Consider the following 11,675-nt stretch of genomic DNA (forward strand, 5'->3'; position numbering starts at 1 on the left):
TTCAGACGAGCGGATGAATAAGATCTAGAATTTGAGATAGTATATAATCGTGACGAGATACCTTGGAAATGAGGGTAAAAATGGTGTCTCGGACTGATTCGCCGGTAAGTGTTTCAGGTTCATCGCCAAGAGTGCAGGTTGGTGGTTGGAAAGGATTGCCTTCTTCTCGTCTCCATCGGTTAAGTCGACTACAAACCCATTCCCAATTCATCCAGAATTGAAGATGACTAGTTGGTTGATCCATTTCATTTACACCGCTTTCGAAGCTTAGGTGAATATCCATGTCAGAATAGCCGTCGGAATAACTATTGGAATAGCTATCGGAATATGAGGGACTCGAACTGGTTGAGGGATTCATCTCGTACGATCAGATGAAGGATTTTCGATAAGAAATATATTATAGGATGTAGATTACTACCCTGCAATACATAATTTACATATGCATATAAAATACTAAAATCCCATAAGTTACGGAGGAATCTACGGAATATGTGAGGCAAGGTTTACAGTAACAGATACGCTAAGATACGAATTTATCTATACACTATCTATGCAATAGAGGCAGTAAGATGTGTTTAGACTTTAAGGATGATAAGTAAGCAATTTTCGACACGAAATGATAAGCAAAACTTTTGACATGCAGACACGGTCGAAGTCCAGACTTACTAATGCATCTAAACAACTATCAGTTAGACACACTAATGCAAGACCTGGTTTGCTAAGACCACCGCTCTGATACCACATGAAGCGACCCGTCCTATTCCATAAGGACGAATACAATAACATATGATTACATCGCGAGGTATTTGACCTCTAAATGATACATTTTACAAACATTGCATTCGTTTTTAAAAGACAAACTTTTATTACATCGAAAGTTGACAGGCATGCATACCATTTCATAATATATCAAACTATCAATGACTTAATAATAATCTTGTTGAACTCAATGACTCGAATGCAACGTCTTTTGAAATATGCCATGAATAACTCCAAGTAATATCTCTAAAATGAGCAAATGCACAGCGGAAGATTTCTTTCAAACCTGAGAATAAACATGCTTTCAAGTGTCAACCAAAAGGTTGGTGAGTTCATTAGTTTATCATAAACATTCATTTCCATCATTTTAATAGACCACAAGATTTCAGATATTCAATTGTACACTAACCCGAGTACATAATAACACGCGTAACCCGCGAATTAAAAATCATTCATATGGTGAATGCTTGATAACCGACTTAACTTTAATACATAGAATATCCCCAAACAGAACCTCCCGTCTGTATAATAATAATAATCTCGAAGTACTAAAGAATCCATACCCCGGATAGGACTTGTCGAGGTCCATAGATCTATCTTTAGGATTCGCTTCAATTAGGGGCCATACCCGTTTCCTAATTATTAGGTTACCAAGCTAAAAGGGGTGATATTCAATATTCATAATCCAGCCATAGAATGTAGTTTTTGATCACTTGTGTCTATTTCGTAAAACATTAGTAAAATCAGCGCATGTATTCTCAGTCCCAAAAATATATATAAAAAGGGAGTAATGAAACTCACTATACTGTATTTCGTAGTAAAAATACATATGACGTCATTGAACACGTGCAAGGTTGGCCTCGGATTCACGAACCTATATCATTTGTATATTTATTAATACACAATATTGTAATCGAATAAGTTTATATATATTTAATTTATTAATTATATCATTTTTATATAAATAATATATATATATATATATATATATATATATATATATATATATATATATATATATGTTTCATATATTCTTATTGATTTTTTTATGTTATAAGTATTAAATATATTTATATATATATATATATATATATCATTTGTTTGTTAAAAAAATAGTAATTATAATGATACTAAAATTATATTAGTATTAGTAAAAATGATAATAATTATAGTACTTAATATTACTAATAAAGGTAATAATGTTAATAATAACTATATTAATGATAATAATAGTGATATTAATAATAATACTAGTAAAAGTATTAATAATACTGAATATTATAAAATGATACTAATACTAATAATAATAAATTGTATTATTTTAATAATAATAATAATAATATTAATAATAATAATAATAATAATAATAATAATAATAATAATAATAATAATAATAGTCATAATCATAATAATGATAATAATACTAAACTGGTGAAATTTATATTTTTTAATAATACTCATAATACTAATGATAATATTAATAATAATATTATTAATAATAATTATACTTATATAATCATAAAAATAATAATAAGTGATAAATAATAATTATAATAGTTATAATACTAATTGATATTTCTAATAATAAATGATGTTCATAATACTAGATAATAATAATACCAATAATAACACTAATACTTAATAATAATACTAATAATAAAAATAATAACAATAATATTAACATTAATAATAATAATAATAATAATAATAATAATAATAATAATAATAATAATAATAATCATCATCATCATCATAATAGTCATAATACTTATAACTATGGTGATAATAATAATTATTATAATACTAATAATAATTATAATACTAGTAAAAATAATAATAATTAATAATAATAATAATAATAACAATAATAATAACAATCTTGATAATAACAATAATAATAATAACCTGATAATGGAAACTACCTTAGGAAGCCTTTTTTAAAAAAAAAGCCCCAAACAAGGCTCGAACCCGTGACCTCTCGTTAACCCGTCAGCACCACAAATCATCTAACCAATACGTTTTTCTGTTTTAATACCACTTCCAAATTTATTAAACCTATAATTTGTTTATCTTTCTTCTTCCTGAACTGGATCGACCAGAGATACCCGAAATCAAACTTAACCACTAGTTAACAGAATGCCTTAAGTACTTCCATAGCAGTAAAAACAATTCCATGGTTTTGATTTACATTAGCAGAAACAAAATAAATATAAAAAAATAGCAAAAACAGTTCGCTGTACACTTTGATGAACTCAAACTTTAATCCGACATTTTAGACCGTTTTAAATACAACTTTCTACATGAATTAGTTTACAAATCCATTCTAGAAACCTTCTGGACCCTCAATTGATATTGAAACATCCAATTGAATTCGAATTAGACGATGAACAAACAAGTTTGACTTTTTAAAAATTGTGTTTGACTCGAAAATTTGAAGTCGATAGGAAAAATTGAGCTTTGAAACTTTCCAGTTTGTTTGATTGAAGGATTTCTAACAATATTGTATTAATAGATTTTGAAATTTGTTTAAAAATTGAGCTTTTAAAAAAAACAAAAGTCAATAACAGGGGCGAAGGAGTTATTTTCTAAGTTTTCTGATTTAATTCTCAAAATGCAGTAATAGATAGGAGTATATATTGATGATAATCGAATCTTTAAGCAGTACATGTGATATGATCGATTTTCGTTTGGTATTGACAATTGTATTGAATTTTCCTAATCAAGCAGACAGGAAACCAAAAATGAAGAAAAAATTGTACTTGGATCGTGATGGGTAACAGTTTTTTTGATTCTTTATCTGTGTAATATCTAACACTATTCTATTTAACTGAATTTATAATATCACGGATTGATTTCCAACCAATTATACAAGTTGTTATATTTTTTTATATAAAATTAATAATTAGTAACAAAATTAAATAATAATACAGTTAATAATATTGTATATAATAAAATACTAATAATAATAATAGAAATAATAATAATAATATTAATTATCAAAATAATACTAATAGTAAGAATGATAACAATTTTAATGATATTTAATAATAATAATAATAATAATAATAATATAAATAAAAAGAATAATGATATTTATTAATAATAAGGTTAATAATAATAATAATAATAATAATAATAATAATAATAATAATAATAATAATAATAATAATAATAACAACATTAATGATAATAATAATAAATTGTATTTTAATAAAAATAACAATACCTATAATATCTCTTAATAATTTCAGTAATAATAGTAATGATATTAATAATATTAATAATATTACTAAAAGTAAGAATAACAACTATATTCTAACTTGCATTTAAATTTAATATATTAATTTTACATATTATTAATTATTTATAGAAATCATATATATTTATATACATAATTTCATTTTAAACTGCACTTAATTATTTTGTATCTTATTTTACATATTTAATTCTAATTTTTAAATTATATTTTATAATTTAAATTTATTATATATACTTATATTTATATATAAATATATTTATTTACAAACAATTGTTCGTGAATCGTCGGGAATAGTCAAAGGGTAATTGATTACATGAATATAGTTCCAAAATTTTGAGACTTAACATTACAGACCTTGCTTATCGTATCGGAACCATATAAAGATTAAGTTTAAATTTGGTCGGAAATTTCCGGGTCGTCACATAGAAACCCTAATTTTTGGTGTGTGGAAGTGTTGGGATCGGGTGCCGTTCGTGCATCGTGAAAATGGCTAGAAGCTATAATTTTTTTTAAAGACGAATATATGGTTGTTTTTTAGTAATAAGTAATTTGTGGTAGACATCTATGGGTGTTGTGGCTGTGGCTGGTGTTTTAGGGAAGATGAGGATCCATGGTGTTTGTTTAAAAAGCAGAAAAGGTTTGATTGAAGAAAGTAGGAGAGGTAGAAGGTAAGGTAGCAGTGTTTGTTTGTGAGAGGGAGGTTGGACATGGAGGGTATGTGTGACGCCCCTTACAAAACCATCGTGTACGGATCATCAACAACAGGATCATTACAAGGTCAAACACTATATGCTGTTTAAAAACCAAGTTTTGCATTCGTGAAAAGATAACGTTTTACAAAAGATAACGTGCTTCCTATGAATAGAAGCACTTACATAAGTATGTGACACAAAGGTCGTTACAAAGCCATTGTTTGAAAATAACATAAGTTACGAATGCAAAATAAAAGTTCCATGATTAAGACATCTCTAAGTAATGCAGCGGAAGTCTAACACAGCAAGTCTGTAACGGCAAGTCTATAACACCAAGACAGCAAGTCTAACAGCGGAAGAAACAACGTCTAAGCACCTGAGAAATATACGCTTAAAAGTCAACACGAATGTTGGTGAGCTATAGTTTATTCATAATCAGTAAAGTAATGTAGACCACGAGATTTCAGTGTTTCAAAACATTATGAAAGGTATATGCGTAACCGTGGGCACCCGGTAACTAAACTTAACAAGTAGTATATCACCCCCTAAAAGTGCACTTGGCGAGTGCGTTTGTCCTCGAAGTATTAAACACCCGTTGAATGCTAGTGCGACTAGCCCGAGTGGGGATGTCAAACCCTATGGATCCATATCTAAGATTCGCGTTCACGGTTCAGAAACCAATGATTAAATGTTATCGAGCTAAGGGGAATCTTTGTGCCGTTATGTTACCCACACATATATAAAGTTTAAGTACTCGTGTCTAGTATGTAAAACGTAAAAAGCGCATGTATTCTGAGTCCCAAAAATAGTAAAAGTAGTAAGGGATGCTATAACTCACAGTGAATAAGCAGTAAAAGTCGATATGAAATGTATGCAAGTAGTAAGTCGGTCCGAAAGGTCGTCAACCTAAGTCAAAGGTTACTAAGTCATTATATTGTCCCCAAAATTTTAAAAGTGCATAAATTAAGTCTTAAGTGTCATCATCATCATTCGTAAAAGATAAAGTAAGTTTAACAAGAATAGAGATCGAAACAATAAGCTGACTTTGGACAGCTGTTACGACCTCTATACAAATTGAAAAGATGTGTAGTCAGTGGCCAAGGCTCCGTATGTGAGTCCTCTAACAGCTGTCCAATTTTCAGATCCTAACTCGATGTTGTTTGACCGTGGCGACGGTGCAAGCGCGAGTAGGTCAGAATTTTCAGCACGACGTTACAAAAGCGTAGTGATTTTCGGAAGGCTATAAATCCTAAACCGTATATCGGATCTAGGTGATTCTTAAACGAAAAGTCATCTACTCGAAATGAACTATCTGAAAATCAACTTTTCCAGAAACCCGGGTTTAATGACCCATCCTAATCCATCTGGACGAATACATTACATTTGGTTACATCGCGAGGTACTTGACCTCTATATGATACATTTTACAAACATTGCATTCGTTTTTAAAAGACAAACTTTCATTACATCGAAAGTTGACGGCATGCATACCATTTCATAATATATATCCAACTATAATTGACTTAATAATAATCTTGAAGAACTTGACGACTCGAATGCAACGTCTTTTGAAATGTGTCATGAATGACTCCAAGTAATATATCTAATATGAGCAAATGCACAGCGGAAGATTTCTTTCATACCTGAGAATAAACGTGCTTTCAAGTGTCAACCAAAAGGTTGGTGAGTTCATTAGTTTATCATAATCATTCATTTTTATCATTTTAATAGACCACAAGATTTTCATTTCCATTTCTCATAAAAATACGTCCCATGCATAGATACAAAAATAATCATTCATATGGATTGAACACCTGGTAACCGGCATTAACAAGATGCATATAAGAATATCCCCTATCATTCCGGGACATCCATCGGACATGATAAAACAACATCGAAGTACTAAAGCATCCGCAACCATGGATGGGGTTTGTTAGGCCCAATAGATCTATCTTTAGGATTCGCGTCAATTAGTAGATCGGTTTACTAATTCTTAGGCTAGCAAGCAAAAAGGTGAAATGTCCCGTTCTTATTGATTAAAAACGTTCCATATTAATTGATTTCGTTGCGAGGTTTTGACCTCTATATGAGACGTTTTTCAAAGAGTGCATTCATTTTTAAAACAAACCATAACCTTTATTTCATAAATAAAGGTTTAAAAAGCTTTACGTAGATTATCAAATAATGATAATCAAAAATATCCTGTTTACACACGACCATTACATAATGGTTTACAATACAAATATGTTACATCGAAATCAGTTTCTTGAATGCAGTTTTTACACAATATCATACAAACATGGACTCCAAATCTTGTCCTTATTTTAGTATGCAACAGCGGAAGCTCTTAATATTCACCTGAGAATAAACATGCTTTAAACGTCAACAAAAATGTTAGTGAGTTATAGGTTTAACCTATATATATCAAATCGTAACAATAGACCATAAGATTTCATATTTCAATACACATCCCATACATAGAGATAAAAATCATTCATATGGTGAACACCTGGTAACCGACATTAACAAGATGCATATATAAGAATATCCCCATCATTCCGGGACACCCTTCGGATATGATATAAATTTCGAAGTACTAAAGCATCCGGTACTTTGGATGGGGCTTGTTGGGCCCGATAGATCTATCTTTAGGATTCGCGTCAATTAGGGTGTCTGTTCCCTAATTCTTAGATTACCAGACTTAATAAAAAGGGGCATATTCGATTTCGATAATTCAACCATAGAATGTAGTTTCACGTACTTGTGTCTATTTTGTAAATCATTTATAAAACCTGCATGTATTTTCATCCCAAAAATATTAGATTTTAAAAGTGGGACTATAACTCACTTTCACAGATTTTTACTTCATCGAGAAGTAAGACTTAGCCACTGTTGATTCACGAACCTATAACAATATATACATATGTATCAAAGTATGTTCAAAATATATTTACAACACTTTTAATATATTTTGATGTTTTAAATTTATTAAGTCAGCTGTCCTCGTTAGTAACCTACAACTAGTTGTCCACAGTTAGATGTACAGAAATAAATTGATAAATATTATCTTGAATCAATCCACGACCCAGTGTATACGTATCTCAGTATTGATCACAACTCAAACTATATATATTTTGGAATCAACCTCAACCCTGTATAGCTAACTCCAACATTCACATATAGAGTGTCTATGGTTGTTCCGAAATATATATAGATGTGTCGACATGATAGGTCAAAACATTGTATACGTGTCTATGGTATCTCAAGATTACATAATATACAATACAAGTTGATTAAGTTATGGTTGGAATAGATTTGTTACCAATTTTCACGTAGCTAAAATGAGAAAAATTATCCAATCTTGTTTTACCCATAACTTCTTCATTTTAAATCCGTTTTGAGTGAATCAAATTGCTATGGTTTCATATTGAACTCTATTTTATGAATCTAAACAGAAAAAGTATAGGTTTATAGTCGGAAAAATAAGTTACAAGTCATTTTTGTAAAGGTAGTCATTTCAGTCGAAAGAACGACGTCTAGATGACCATTTTAGAAAACATACTTCCACTTTGAGTTTAACCATAATTTTTGGATATAGTTTCATGTTCATAATAAAAATCATTTTCTCAGAATAACAACTTTTAAATCAAAGTTTATCATAGTTTTTAATTAACTAACCCAAAACAGCCCGCGGTGTTACTACGACGGCGTAAATCCGGTTTTACGGTGTTTTTCGTGTTTCCAGGTTTTAAATCATTAAGTTAGCATATCATATAGATATAGAACATGTGTTTAGTTAATTTTAAAAGTCAAGTTAGAAGAATTAACTTTTGTTTGCGAACAAGTTTAGAATTAACTAAACTATGTTCTAGTGATTACGAGTTTAAACCTTCGAATAAGATAGTTTTATATATATGAATCGAATGATGTTATGAACATCATTGAAAGGACCCGTTCATATACATTATAAACGATTCACAATAGTTGATTACATCACGAGGTATTTGACCTCTATATGATACATTTTACAAACATTGCATTCGTTTTTAAAAGACAAACTTTCTTTACAACGAAAGTTGACGGCATGCACACCATTTCATAATACATCCAACTATAATTTGGCTTAATAATAATCTTGATGAACTCAATGACTCGAATGCAACGTCTTTCAAAATAAGCCATGAATGACTCCAAGTAATATCCTTAAAATGAGCTAATGCACAGCGGAAGATTTCTTTAATACCTGAGAATAAACATGCTTTAAAGTGTCAACCAAAAGGTTGGTGAGTTCATAGGTTTATCATAACAATCATTTCAATATATTAATAGACCACAAGATTTCCGTTTATAAATATATGTACACTCGCAAGTGTATAAAACCGTTCTGCTTATGTTGAGGCCTCAGTAACCAACCTTAACAATAATATAATAAGTCATCTTCGCAAAGATGGATACGTACACTCGCAAGTGTATAAATAATCCTCGAAGTACTAAACATCCGCCCACTAGCTCTTATGTCTAGTGCAGCCTACAGGATGGGGGTGTTAAGCCCGATAGATCTATCTTTAGGATTCGCGCTTACATTGTAGTGACCCGAACTTTTCCATGTTTATATATATTAATTGAGATTGATATTTACATGATTAAATGTTTCCAACATGTTAAGCAATCAAACTTGTTAAGACTTGATTAATTGAAATATGTTTCATATAGACAATTGACCACCCAAGTTGACCGGTGATTCACGAACGTTAAAACTTGTAAAAACTATATGATGACATATATATGGATATATATATATAGTTAACATGATACTATGATAAGTAAACATATCATTAAGTATATTAACAATGAACTACATATGTAAAAACAAGACTACTAACTTAATGATTTTTAAACGAGACATATATGTAACGATTATCGTTGTAAAGACATTTAATGTATATATATCATATTAAGAGATATTCATACATGATAATATCATGATAATATAATAATTTAAAATCTCATTTGATATTATAAACATTGGGTTAACAACATTTAACAAGACCGTTAACCTAAAGGTTTAAAAACAACACTTACATGTAACGACTAACGATGACTTAACGACTCAGTTAAAATGTATATACATGTAGTGTTTTAATATGTATTTATACACTTTTGAAAGACTTCAATACACTTATCAAAATACTTCTACTTAACAAAAATTCTTACAATTACATCCTCGTTCAGTTTCATCAACAATTCTACTCGTATGCACCCGTATTCGTACTCGTACAATACACATCTTTTAGATGTATGTACTATTGGTATATACACTCCAATGATCAGCTCTTAGCAGCCCATGTGAGTCACCTAACACATGTGGGAACCATCATTTGGCAACTAGCATGAAATATCTCATAAAATTACAAAAATATGAGTAATCATTCATGACTTATTTACATGAAAACAAAATTACATATCCTTTATATCTAATCCATACACCAACGACCAAAAACACCTACAAACACTTTCATTCTTCAATTTTCTTCATCTAATTGATCTCTCTCAAGTTCTATCTTCAAGTTCTAAGTGTTCTTCATATATTCTACAAGTTCTAGTTACATAAAATCAAGAATACTTTCAATTTTGCTAGCTCACTTCCAATCTTGTAAGGTGATCATCCAACCTCAAGAAATCTTTGTTTCTTACAGTAGGTTATCATTCTAATACAAGGTAATAATCATATTCAAACTTTGGTTCAATTTCTATAACTATAACAATCTTATTTCAAGTGATGATCTTACTTGAACTTGTTTTCGTGTCATGATTCTGCTTCAAGAACTTCGAGCCATCCAAGGATCCGTTGAAGCTAGATCCATTTTTCTCTTTTCCAGTAGGTTTATCCAAGGAAATTAAGGTAGTAATGATGTTCATAACATCATTCAATTCATACGTATAAAGCTATCTTATTAAAAGGTTTAAACTTGTAATCACTAGAACATAGTTTAGTTAATTCTAAACTTGTTCGCAAACAAAAGTTAATCCTTCTAACTTGACTTTTAAAATCAACTAAACACATGTTCTATATCTATATGATATGCTAACTTAATGATTTAAAACCTGAAAACACGAAAAACACCGTAAAACTGGATTTACGCCGTCGTAGTAACACCGCGGGCTGTTTTGGGTTAGTTAATTAAAAAATATGATAAACTTTGATTTAAAAGTTGTTATTCTGAGAAAATGATTTTTATTATGAACATGAAACTATATCCAAAAATTATGGTTAAACTCAAAGTGGAAGTATGTTTTCTAAAATGGTCATCTAGACGTCGTTCTTTCGACTGAAATGACTACCTTTACAAAAACGACTTGTAACTTATTTTTCCGACTATAAACCTATACTTTTTCTGTTTAGATTCATAAAATAGAGTTCAATATGAAACCATAGCAATTTGATTCACTCAAAACGGATTTAAAATGAAGAAGTTATGGGTAAAACAAGATTAGATAATTTTTCTCATTTTAGCTACGTGAAAATTGGTAACAAATCTATTCCAACCATAACTTAATCAACTTGTATTGTATATTATGTAATCTTGAGATACCATAGACACGTATACAATGTTTCGACCTATCATGTCGACACATCTATATATATTTCGGAACAACCATAGACACTCTATATGTGAATGTTGGAGTTAGCTATACAGGGTTGAGGTTGATTCCAAAATATATATAGTTTGAGTTGTGATCAATACTGAAATACGTATACACTGGGTCGTGGATTGATTCAAGATAATATTTATCGATTTATTTCTCTACATCTAACTGTGGACAACTAGTTGTAGGGTACTAACGAGGACAGCTGACTTAATAAACTTAAAACATCAAAATATATTAAAAGTGTTGTAAATATATTTTGAACATACTTTGATATATATGTATATATTGTTATAGGTTCGTGAATCAACCAGTGG

The sequence above is a fragment of the Rutidosis leptorrhynchoides genome, chromosome 1, assembly GCF_046630445.1.
Source record: "Rutidosis leptorrhynchoides isolate AG116_Rl617_1_P2 chromosome 1, CSIRO_AGI_Rlap_v1, whole genome shotgun sequence".
Lineage (NCBI taxonomy): Eukaryota > Viridiplantae > Streptophyta > Magnoliopsida > Asterales > Asteraceae > Rutidosis > Rutidosis leptorrhynchoides.